The sequence below is a fragment of the Callorhinchus milii genome, unplaced genomic scaffold, assembly GCF_018977255.1.
Source record: "Callorhinchus milii isolate IMCB2004 unplaced genomic scaffold, IMCB_Cmil_1.0 Scaffold1, whole genome shotgun sequence".
Taxonomy (NCBI): Eukaryota; Metazoa; Chordata; class Chondrichthyes; order Chimaeriformes; family Callorhinchidae; genus Callorhinchus; species Callorhinchus milii.
Window position 1 is genome coordinate 134259646 of NW_024704742.1, and position 12832 is coordinate 134272477.

The window sequence follows — 12832 nt, forward strand, 5'->3', positions numbered from 1 at the left end:
ATATGTCCACCTGAATTGATCACTCAATCCAACAACAACAACAAGATTACACTTGTACAGCGCCTTTCACATCAGGAGGACGTCCCAAGGTGCTGAACAGTGTACAGCATTTCAGACCTGAGCTGGGGTTGGGGGGGTAAGGGAGGGGAGGGGAAGGGAGGTGGCCGCTTGCACCGTCGAAGAGGAGGGTCTTGAGGTAGGATGTGAAGGAGTCTAAGGAGGGGGCGAGGCGGAGTGACTGAGGGATGGAATTCCAGAGATTGGGGGCAGAGTGGCTGAAGGCTCACCCGCCAGTGGTGGGGCGGGTGGGTCGGGGGACGTGGAGCAGCCAGAGCCGGCTGAGTGGAGGGAACAGGCGGGTTGGTAGGGGGTTAGGAGGTCGCAGAGGTAGGGTGGGACGAGGCTGTGGAGGGCTTTGTAGGTGAGAACTAGGATCTTGAACTGGATCCTCTGAAGGATAGGGAGTCAGTGGAGTCGGGCAAGAATAGGAGAGATGGGGTCACAGAGTTTGGTGCGGGAGAGGACACGGGCTGCAGAGTTCTGGATTATCTGCAGCCTGTGGTGGGAGGAGTTGGGAAGGCCGAGAAGCAGAGCGCTTGCATAGTCGAGCCTGGAGGTGATGAAAGCATGAACAAGAGTTTCAGCGCCCTGAGGGGTGAGGTAGTGGCGGAGTCGGGTGATGTTACGGAGGTGAGGGAAGGAGGAGCGGTTCTATGGCTTGAATGTGGGGGAGAAAAGACAGTTGAGGGTCGAACACGACACCGAGGTTCCTGACTGGTTTGGTGAGTTGTAGTGTGCAACCATGGAGGTTGATGCTGCCAGAGCCTGAGGTGCTGAGGCGTTGGCGCGAGGCAATCAGGAGGGCCTCAGTCTTGTTCACGTTCAACTGTAGGAAGTTTGTCCTCATCCAGGACTTGTTTGTGGGACACTGCTGTGTGCAATTAGATGCCCAGTTTCGCCCACAAAACACAAAGTCACTGCACTTTACAGTATATCTGGGAAGCGCTTTGAGATGTCTCAATGACGTGATAGGCACTGTATCAATTGCAAAGATTATGACTATTGTTATATTATTATTATATCTAACAGAATTGATACTTCATCGACTCGCCTACAAAATACACAGTCATGACCCTTTGCAGTACGTGTCTTTCATGTCGGGAGGACATACAAAAGCGCTTCACAGCATATACTGTAAAGCGAATTGACTGTATATTTTGCGGTCGAAACGCGGCAACCATTTGAGCACAGAAATGAATTAAAATAATTAATTAAAATAATCGTTAAAGGAGTGACCTATTTTATTTGGGGGATTAATGGACACCAGGAGAAACCGCCTTCTCTAAATGAAAATGCCACTTTCATGATTTAACAACAAATAGCTACAGGTCAGTGGGTTTGACAACAGTAACAGGAACAATATTAGAATCCATTAAGTAAAAGGTAACTGAACATATAGACAAGTATGAACTGATGAGGTAGTCAGAATGGGTTTGAGCAGGGTCAGTCACATGGTGAGTTTGTTTGTTGACAAAGTCATCGAAGTGATTACTGAAATTAATCTGTGGAAACACTATTTCAGTGAGCGAATAGTAAATCTATGGAACAGGCTCCCTCGGGAGACGGTGCAAGCAGAAAGTGTTGATTCATTCAAATACAAATTAGATAGATTTCTTTTAGAAAATAATATTTTGGGATAGAGCATATGAGTAATTTGAGACCTGATATATAGTAAGTGTAATACATTTGGACGAACCAGGCAACTTTGAATGTAAGGTTCCCAAAACTTTCCACTCTGCTGTAGACTAATTTACACAGAATGAATTGCTATCAACATCTCCATTATTGTTTTGCCCACAAATATACAGTCGATTCACTTTACAGTATGTTCTGTGAAGCGCTTTGAGACATCTCGAAGGCATGAAAAAGCACTATATCAAACACAAGATTATTATTATTATATTATTGTAGCATTCGACTACCAGGATGGTGGAAGGAGAATGAGATGGACCTTGGTCTACTTTCGTCTAAGCAATAGACGGTAAAATAAAAACTTATTTGTTTGCTTTAACACTGGAAATGGAAGGGGATTAAAAACTGCATTCATTGCTACCAAAGCAAAGTGAACAGTGCTTTTTAAGAGCTTTACATAACTGTGTGTGTAAGTGTAGTTCTTCCAGGTCACTCTGCTGAGCCGCACTCCTCCACTGTTGATCAGAGAAGGAGCAGAAGATCTTCTTTCATGTATAATCGTTGAACGGTACCTGACCTCTCATTAGTCTTAAAGTAGCCATCGCTACACACTGCAGATCATTGCAAATTGAATTGAATCTGGACGCTACTTGGGGATGAAATAAAAACCTCGCTAGAAGGAATTCAAGTCCGAGGACCTTCCGGGATGCAAGAGGAGAAAGGGGGGAAGGGGGTGGATTTATCCCTTACTTCCGATTAGCAACTTAACTCACTAACTTAAATTATTTTGTGGAGTCCTGTAGCTCAGTGGTTAGAGCACTCGCTTTGCAAGTGAGAGACCTGAGTTCAATTCCAGGCAGAGGGCGAAACCTTGGGCAAGTTTCCTTACTCCACACAGAGCCTAATAATAATCCCTCCAAAACCCCAAAACAATAATAAATTGGTCATTTTCAATCTACGACTGTTTGTGGGACATTGCTGTGCGCAATTGGCTGCCGCGTTCGCCCACAAATATACAGTCAATTCACTTTACAGTGTGTTCTGTGAAGCGCTTTGGGACGTCCTTCCGACGTGAAAAGCGCTATATCAAATGCAAAGATTATTATTATTATTATTATTATATTGTGACTGGCAACAAAATTCACTGCGGTGCAACTGCTCAACATCAGCACTTTGCTGCCACCTATTGGGAAGGATATTCACCTTCAAGTCAAAGCTTCAGATACATGTGACGACAGAGTGATAAAGCACGGATCACGCCATTCAGCCCAACTGATCTGGGGCGGTGTTTATATTCCATACAAGCCCCACCCTCTCCTGTATCCCTCTATGTCCTTCTCCCTCTTCTATAGATATGGATAGTCTTTTTCTTAAATACATTGATGGCTCACCCCACTTGACAAACTATGCCCCATCATCAAAAGCAACTATATCCCAACTTCCTCCCTCTACGCTTGCATCTCACCCCGTCTAGGTGTCAGCCCGACTCTCTCGCTTTCGGCTACAAAACACAGTCACTACCCTACACAAACTTTACAGTAGATCCTGTGACGTACTTTAAGACATCCTCCCGAAGTGAAAGGTGCTATATCATATATCAAATGCATGGATCATCATCATTATCATCATCAACATCATCATCATCTATATCGGTCTTTATATCCAGACTAAAAACCTACCTCTTCAGCTGTATCTACAGTCACCAACTCATTCGCCTTTCCCCCTATAAACGCTCCCGTATAAAGGGCGCTATATAAATATAAATTGTTGTTGTATTACACTTTGTTTATATAACAGCTCCAAATTTCCATATTTCTCTGTATAGTATAACTGCCTGGTCACATATTCTTGTCACCTCCTCCCTCCCCACTGCTCGGCGACACTGTTAAACGTTCCGAGACACTGGGTAACACAAGGGGCGCTATGTAAATGCAAGTTGTTGTCTAATTATTTTTGTGTGGTTGTAATTTAATATTACCATAATCCTTGAACAGATGGGTTGGCTTCTCTAATATACGCATGTAGAGGTCTTTGTTGCCAAGTAAATTAGAGGCAATAGTTATTGATGGTTTCCATTAATGTCAGGTTTGATGCCTGTCCCTTTAGGACGATGCCTTGTACCATAAAAGGCAAGAATAGTACATTGTGTTAAAGAGTAGATGGCTCCATTGTTAGAGTGGAGGAGCAAGAGCACTGGCATGGGCTGGATAGACAGCTGTGCTGGGAATTCTATGCTAACATAGCTACAGCAACCTAATATCCTAAAACCAAATCCTTTGTGATCGCATCAGGGCTATCAGGGCTATGCCTGGCTCTGTCGGTAGCGCTCTCGCCTGCGAGTCAGAAAGTTGTGAGTTCAACCCCCACGTCAGGACTAGAACTCACATAGTGTAAGATGAACTCCAGTGCAGTGCTGGGGGTGTGCTGCAGTGTGGAGGTGCCGTCCTTTGGATGAGATGTTAACCCAAGGTCCCGTCTACCTGTTTCAGGAAACAGGCTACTCGACCAAACCAGTCCATGTCAGTATTTACACTCCACATAAGTCCCCACCTACTCCTTATATTTCCCTTCTACTCCCTTCTCCCTCATATGAGGGTCTAGCTTTCCCTTAAATGCATCTACATGTATACTATCTGCTTCCACCATAGTTTAAAACATTGTCAGCAAATTACAAGATCGAGCTGGATGCCAAATAAGACAATGATAAGGGAATAAATCGCATTTGAACAAGGAAATTTCCGGTCTCTGATGGACCTACGTTCTTGGAGGTGCTGCCTTTCAAATGAGACAACAACAACTTGCATTTATATAGCGTCCTTCAGGTGGGGCAGCGGCTCAGAGCTCTTAACAATGGTGGGGTTTGACATTGACCCAGGGAGAAAGGGGAGGTGACCATAGACACAAGAACAGCAACAACAAATTGGATTTATATAATGCCTTTCACCTCGGCAGTACATCCCAAGGCAAATACACGGTTGAATAGAAAGGGCTTCACATTGAACTGAGGCCCTGTCTGCCTGTTAAGGTGTTTCAAAATCCCAATGGTGATCCTTGTATTTGAGGGTACTACTGTACCGGAAAAGAAAAGGGAGTTTCTCCCGGTGTCCTGTGTCCAACAGCATAACAACAACAACAATAAAATTACATTTGTAAAGCACCTTTCACATCGGGAGGACGTCGCAAGGCGTTGGAGTTACAGACCCGAGCTGGGGGTCGGGTTGGGGGAGGGTGGAGGGCAGGTGGGGGGAAACAGGGAGATTGAAAGCATGGTCGAAGAGGAGGATCGTAAGCTAATCATTCACTTTGTGGCTGTTTGTGGGACATTTGCTGGGCTGTCTAACTCTAACTTGACAGCGATTTATTGAGAGGTAAGGTCTTTCAGCGGCTCTCAATGTCATAGTCTCTGTATCAAATACAACAACTACTGTCATTAATAATAATAGCCAAGAGAGGCTCTGAATTCTGACCTCACATTCCTGTATTTTAACAGCTGCAGATCAATGCGTGACTTCTGCCAGAGGCCACTTTGACATTTACCACAAGGAAAAATTACAAACAAATAAACCCAAAATAGTCTAACCTTTAGCTACCCACCCCCACTTCCCTCCCCTCCACTCCCTCCCTCACCCCTCCCACCCCCCACACACACACACCTCTCAGGCACACACACAAACTTCATTTGTACAGACTTAAATTAGTGAAAAGAACATAGAATAATCTTTGCATTTGATTCTACATTTTATGTCAGGAAGATATCTCACAGCCCCTCCCCGCATTCACTGTAATGTGTAGTGACTGTGTGTTTCGTAGGCAAATAGGCCAGAAATGGGGGGAAAGCTGCATTTTTTAAAGGTGCCATCTTTTGGATGAAGCGTTAAACAGAGGTTCATGTCTGCTTATTTGGTTAAAAGACAATGTCCTGGCCAACAATCCTCCATGTGAATTGATCACTGCTCAAGGCTGGTTAGTGGGACATTTCCGATGGCAAATTGACTGCCGTATTTAACCAGAAATATCATTTGTAGATCAGTGGTGGCTTGCGGGCTGAAAACTCATAATTCTAATAATTCATAATTTTAACAACAACAACAACAAGATTCCATTTATAAAGCGCCTTTCACGTCAGGAGGACGTCCCAAGGCGCTGCACAGTTGGGTCAGGACCCGAGCAGGGGGGAAATGGTCAGGGTGAGGGAAGGGAGGGAGCAAGGGGGGAAATGGTCAGGGTGAGGGGAGGGAAGGGAGGGAGCGAGGAGGGGGGTAGAGAGTCGAGAGGGGAGCTGAAGGCTCGATTAAAGAGAAAGGTTTTGAGACCGGCCTTGAAGGAGGAAAGGGAGGAGGCAAGGCGAAGGCACTGGGGGATGGACTTCCAGAGCCTAGGGGCTGAGAGGCTGAAAGCCCGACACCGATGGTAGGGCGGTTGGGGCGGGGGACGTGGAGCAGACCGGAGCCAGAGGAACGGAGGGTACGGGCAGGTAGGTAGGGGGATAGTAGGTTGGAGAGGTAGGAGGGAGCAAAGCCGTGAATGGCCTTGTAGGTGAGGATGAGGATCTTGAATTCGATCCTCTGGGGGATGGGGAGCCAGTGGAGGCGAGCGAGGGTGGGAGTGATGTGGTCACGAAGCCTGGTGCGGGACAGTACACGAGCTGCAGAGTTCTGAATGACCTGCAGTGTGGAGGGAGGTGGCGGGAAGGCCGGCGAGGAGAGAGTTCCCGTAGTCCAGCCTTGAGGTGATAAAGGCGTGGACCAGAGTTTCAGCAGCGTGAGGGGTGAGGTAATGCGTAGTCTGGCGATGTTCCGGAGGTGATGGAAGGCGGTGCCAGTTGTGGTGCGGATGTGAGGGAGAAAGGACAGCTCAGGGTCGAACAGAACCCCGAGGTTCCTGACGGCTTTGAGAGGTGGAGAGTGCAGCCTTGGATGCTGATGGTGTCGGCGCCTGAGGTGCGGAGGCGCTGACGTGAGCCAATCAGGAGGACCTCGGTTTTTCACACGTTGAGCTGAAGAAAGTTGTCTCTAGTCCAGGACTCGATGTCGGACAGGCAGGCTTTGGAATTTAAATTTGGAAGTTGTTTTTCTGTACTTCCTTGAAAGAACCAAGTCTTTGCATAATCTATATTCTTGGAGGTGCCGTCCTTTGGATGAGACAACAGCAACAATAGCAGCAACAACAACAATTAGTATTTAAAAGTATTATTGTTATTATATAGCACCCTTCAAATGGGATAGCTGGTGTTTTAAAAATGTTCTACAACTCTTGCGTTTTAACAACAAATTGCATTTCTATAGCGTCTTTCACATCGGGAGGATATCCCAAGGCATTGAACACTCAGCGGTTTGGATCTGAGCTGGGGGGTGGGACCAGGAGGTGTGGAGGGCAGGGAGAGTAGGGGTAGGAGGGTGACTGAAGGCGCAGTCGAATATGTTAAACTCTGTTGCTTAGCTTTTGGTTAGGACAAAATGGTTGTGCAGGCTAAGGTTAAGTAGAATTTCAGCAACAACGACATGGATTTATATAGCTCCCTTCACATGGGTTGCATGTAGGGCCACGAAAACCCACACCAAAAAATAGGTTTACACTTTCAAATAATACTATTAACATTTCGATGAGGTTTATCCTGAATTCCAAAGTGGCACTGTTGGTTAATTGGAGCAGTGGACTTTACTATTCACACACCATCTGATATGACAAGGTAAATGGTTTGGCATAACCTCCTTTCTTAGATTATTTCCTATTCAGGGGGTTGTTTAGTTCTAGTTGTGCCAGTAAATGTCCTCATTAAATTTAAGACCAGAGTTAGGTTTGCAAAACGCCATTGTTTAATTATTTTCCAAATCTAGAAGTGAAACTTTTATTTCTCCTTCCCCTATCTTTTTGCTTCTGTTTCCCATTCTCCAGGTAAATGCTGAAATCTATTCGGGGGTGGGGTGGGCGGGGGAGGGGGGGTGGATTTTGACATATCCGCAGGTAGGGCATATTATTGTGTTCTATAACATATTGACCATTCAGCTACAGTATATCCAGTACATACATAATAATAATCATTGCATTTGATATAGCGCCTTATCAAGTAGTTGAGAGGTCTCAAAACACTTCACAGAATATATTGTAAACTGAATTAACTGTATTTTGTGGATGATAAATCAGTAGCCTGGGTCAGTTGGTAGCTCTCTCGCTACTGTTTAGATGATTGCGCATTCCAGCCCCAGGTCAGGACTTTGGGCTCATACCCTAGAATAACATTCCAGTGCAGTGATGTTGGTGGATTGCAATGTCAGAGCCAATTTGCACCCAGCATTGCCCACAAACAGCCAGTGAGTGACCAATCTTTATTTACTGGCTTGTTGGTCAGGACTCCAGGAGAAACTCTCTTCTCTTTTCAAATAGTGCCACAGGATCTTTAACATCCACAAGAGGCAGATGGGACCTCCAGGTTGGAGGCTCATCCAAAGTCCAGATGCGAGGCTTGAATCCACAGCCTCTGACTCAGAGGAGAGAGTGCCAACAACTGAGCCAGGCTGACACCTAATGTGTCAAAATAAACAGGGAGCTTCTTATTCTCCTGCTGGTCGGTCGGTCGCATCAACTTAAAATTAAGCTGAGAGAAGGATCCGGAAAACTCAAAAAATCAAAGCTGCTGAATCCCAATATCTACATCAAACATTCCAGTGCAATGCTGGGGCTGCACTGTATTGTTGGTGGCACAGACCTATGGATGAGACCTTAAACCGAGATCCGACACTACTCGAAAAAAGGAGATTTTCCCGGTGTCCTGAACAAGAATCCCCAGAACAAATAGTTTGTTTGGTTGGACACCAGGAGGAACTCCCTTCACTTTTTGGAAAGTGCCATAAGATCTTTATTGTCCACCTAAACACCAGATGGGACCTCAGTTTAACTGAAGGACGGCAATTGTTGGATAACAATGCAGCAGACCCTCAACACTACTGCCGTATCAGCCAGTCGGTGAATTCAAAAGTCCCAATGTGGGGCTTGAACCCACAAAGTTCTGACTGATAGGCAAGAGTGCTACAGACTGAGCCAGTCTGACATTCTCCTTTTCTTACTGACACACGCTGAAACGGGGTTAACTTCTGTGGGACATTGCTGAGTGCAAATACAAACATACAGCTATTGCACCTTACAGCAACGCTCTTGTGAAGCATTTTGCAAAGTCTCAAAGACAGTACATCAAATGCTAGGTATGCAAGAGATGGATGGAAGACTGGTGGTGGGACGGAAGAGATATTAAAGGATGTGGTGTGAAGGCAAGGCACTGGGGTTAGAGGAAGGTAGAGCGTGGGTTGCGAAATAGTCTGTGGCAGAGCAGACTCTGAATGGCCTCCTCCTGTTCCTGAATTTCTTTGCGAGTGCTTTGTTAAGTAACACAGTGTTGATTGGGTTTACACGATGTGTCCTATAGGAGGTGCGTTTGGTAACAACAGTTCCATTTGCTTCAGGGATAGTGGGTTGAGTTTCTGTCGTTCTAACTTGAACTTATTGAGCCCTGAGCTGAACATAATAAGAATATCCAGGAATTCATAAAGGATCTATAAAAGCTTAAAGTAGGGATATATATATGCAAGTTGTTGTGGTTGTACTGTATTTGGATTAAAAACTTGACCGAAATGATAAAATAAATTTTTGCACTTCATAGAGAGCCTTGGTCATGTCTGGAGGACGCCTCAAAGCGCTTCACAGGATATACAGTTAAGTACAGTGACTGTGTATTTCATGGATGAACGCGGCAGCCAATTTACGCACAGCAATGTACCATAAACAGCCATGAAATGAACCACCAGTTTTATCGGGGGGATTGTTGACCAGGTCACTGGGAGAAACTCTCTTCTCTTTTCAAATTGCGCCATGGGACATAGGAACATGGGAATTAGGAAGAGGATTAGGCCATTCAGCCCCTCGAGCCTGCCCCGCCATTCAATAAGATCATGGCTGATCTTCTAACCTAACTCCATCTTCCCGCCTTAGCCCCATATCCCTTAATCCCTCTATCCTTTAGATAGAGGATGTTTAATGTCCATCCGAAATAGGCAGACGGTACTTCAGTTTAACGTCTCATCCGAAGCACAAAGCCTAAAGTATCTCATTTCAAATACTCTAGACATGCAAGGATGTTTAAGACATCTTAACATGTGCTCTGATGTCATTCCACCAGGAGGCGCATTTCAGCAAACACACCCCTCCCTTCCTCCCAGCCAAGCTGTCAGATTTCATGCCTCCGCTACTCAGCCAATAATGCAATAAACAATAAAGCAGAACAATAAAATAATAAAGGCTGTAATAAGAGACATTGAATACATCAGTGAGGACTGTGCTTCAAAGTTACTCATCAGGAATCCAGCTCTTTATTATAGTTGTTAGTGTCGCCTGCTGCGATTCTGCTTCTTTGAAACTACACACGAGCCCACAAATACAGTTTCAAGTTCCTCACTCACCGTCATGCCCTGGCACCTGCCTATCCCCGTGATCTTCCCCCACTCTGAGTTGACTGGGACTTGCTCCTCATCCCTGCTCTGTCTACACCACCATCTGTGGCTAAGCCTTCAGCCCCTAAGCCTATGGACTATCTCTCTAACGCTCAGTCTCGCCTCATCTCTATCTATAATTAAATCGCTCATAAAAACCTACCTTCTCGATTGCGCCTTGGGAGACTTTCTCCGACCCATTTGCGAAGCCCAGGATCAAGGGGTAAGGTGGATTTCTGTCAAACATCGGAAGCGGCTACAGGGAGCGAGGGTTAGGGCTCGCTCCCTGTAGCCGCTTCCGATGTTTAACAGAAAGTCACTGACCTGTGACTGAACACCCTTGAGGCGGAGGTGGCTTCACAGAGGGCAGCTGAACTGGCTCCGAGGATATACGCTTGGCAACGGAAGGTCAGAGTTAAGTTAATCCTCCGTGGAGGTCTCAGTGGTCTGGTTCCCGAGCCAGGATGACAGCACTCACTGGCTCATTGGCAGGACGTGGAATTACAGACCATTTATTGGAGGCAGAGATTCTTCACACTCAACTCCCATTAACCCTAAAAGTCAAAGCGCTCACTGGTAGTCTGGTCCTAGCTGGAGAAACATGCTTGCCAGTCACTGCTATCAATGGCAAGCTATGCGGTTCCGGGTTAAACTCCAGCAGTTACCCCCAACGCACATTCTGGGGTCTGCAAACTTAGCTCCCGCCAGCCCGCACCTGATACTCTCCAGAATTCCAGACATTGTCCTGACGAGAAATACGCTATTGAGTGTTGTATTGTATTGGCAACAACAAGATTACCTTTTCTAAAGCACCCGAACTAGGTAAGCACGATGGTGTCCCTCCGGTGAAAGAGCGTGCGTTCCATTCCAGTGAGCCCTCTCTTCCTGGGTGGCAGCTACAGCGAAATACGGACAGCACATAAAAGCAAAAGTTGGCGTTTGATCAGTCAAAACAGGTCACTGCAGACAGCTCACGGTTTAAAGGAAGTTTAAGTTTAATTATAATTGTGTAGAAAAGGCTTCAGACTGTAAGAAGTCGATTTTGAGAACTTGGTTGTCATCTCCATCCCTGTGTGTGTAACAGCTTTAACAAGGCCTCAGTAGCATTATTTTCAGTGTGATGGATACATTCATATTTCAATAGAATTTGCTACAATTAAACACACAACAAAGTAAATATACAGTGCACAATAATAATAATCTTTGCATAATAATCTTTGGGGGGGGAAGGGAAGGGAAGGTGGGTGGCTGATGGCATGGTCGAAGAGGAGGGTCTTGAGGCGGGACTTGAAGGAGGCTAAGGAGGGGGCGAGGCAGAGTGACTGGGGGATGGAATTCCAGAGGTTGGGGGCAGAGTGGCTGAAGGCTCTCCCTCAATGGTGGGGCGGGTGGGTCGGGGGACGTGGAGCCGCCAGAGTCGGCTGAGCGGAGGGAACAGGCGGGTTGGTAGGGGGTTAGGAGGTCACAGAGGTAGGGTGGGGCGAGGCCATGGAGGGCTTTGTAGGTGAGGACCAGGATCTTGGACTGGATCCTCCGAAGGATAGGGAGCCAATGGAGTTGGGCGAGAATGGGGTGATGGGGTCACGGAGTTTGGTGCGGGAGAGGACACGGGCTGCAGAGTTCTGGGTTATCTGCAGCCTGTGGAGGGAGGAGTTGGGAAGGCCAACAAGCAGGGCGCTTGCATAGTCGAGCCTGGAGGTGATGAAGGCATGAACAAGAGTTTCAGCGGCCTGAGGGGTGAGGTAATGGCTAAGTCGGGCAATTTTACGGAGGTGAGGGAAGGCAGAGCGAGTCATGGCTTGAATGTGGGGGAGAAAAGACAAAGTAAATTGACTGCATAATTTCTGGGCGAAACGCAGAGAAAATTGCCCACAGCAGAGTCCCACAAACAGTCATGATTTGAGTGATTTTTTAAAAAAATATGACTTAATGCATGTGTCAGGAACAGTGTTTGTGAGCTTCGTGAAATCCACAGCAAAGGACAAACAATGTTTTTCTTTACCACGTGGGTAATTAACGACTGGAACAGGAAGGATGGTTGAGGCCAGGACACTGGAACTCATTTTAAAAAAAGTAGCTTGATCCTGTGATAGGATGAAGGATGAGACCAGATGAGCTGAAAAGTTTATCCAAACTAATCTTGTCATAAGTTTTCATCAATGATGTAGCACAGTTCATTTGGTACTTATAAGAAAACAGCAGTCGTTTTTACCAGCAGTTTAAAGGCTTATATACCGATAATAGTCCTTGCATTTATAATAATACTTTCATTTTATATAGCGCCTTATCACGTCTTCAAGACATTTCAAAGCACTTCACAGAATATAAGTGATATGACTGTACATTTTGTGGGTGAAACGTGGCAGCCAATTACGTACAGCAGTACCTTATAGTTGTTAAGACGTCGATTATAGTAACAGTCCTTACATTTGGTATTGCACCTTACACATCAGGAGGACGTCCCAAAGAGCAGGAATTTACCATGAAATGTATTGACTGTGTATTTTATAGGCTACTGCGACAGCCAATTTGCCCACAGCAATGTTCCACAAACAGCCATGAAGTGAGCGATCAGTTTTATATGTGGGATAAAGTACCCTATCTAGCCTCCTTTTAAAGATGCCGAATGATTTTCAGAGCATTAAATTAAGTCCAGGGAA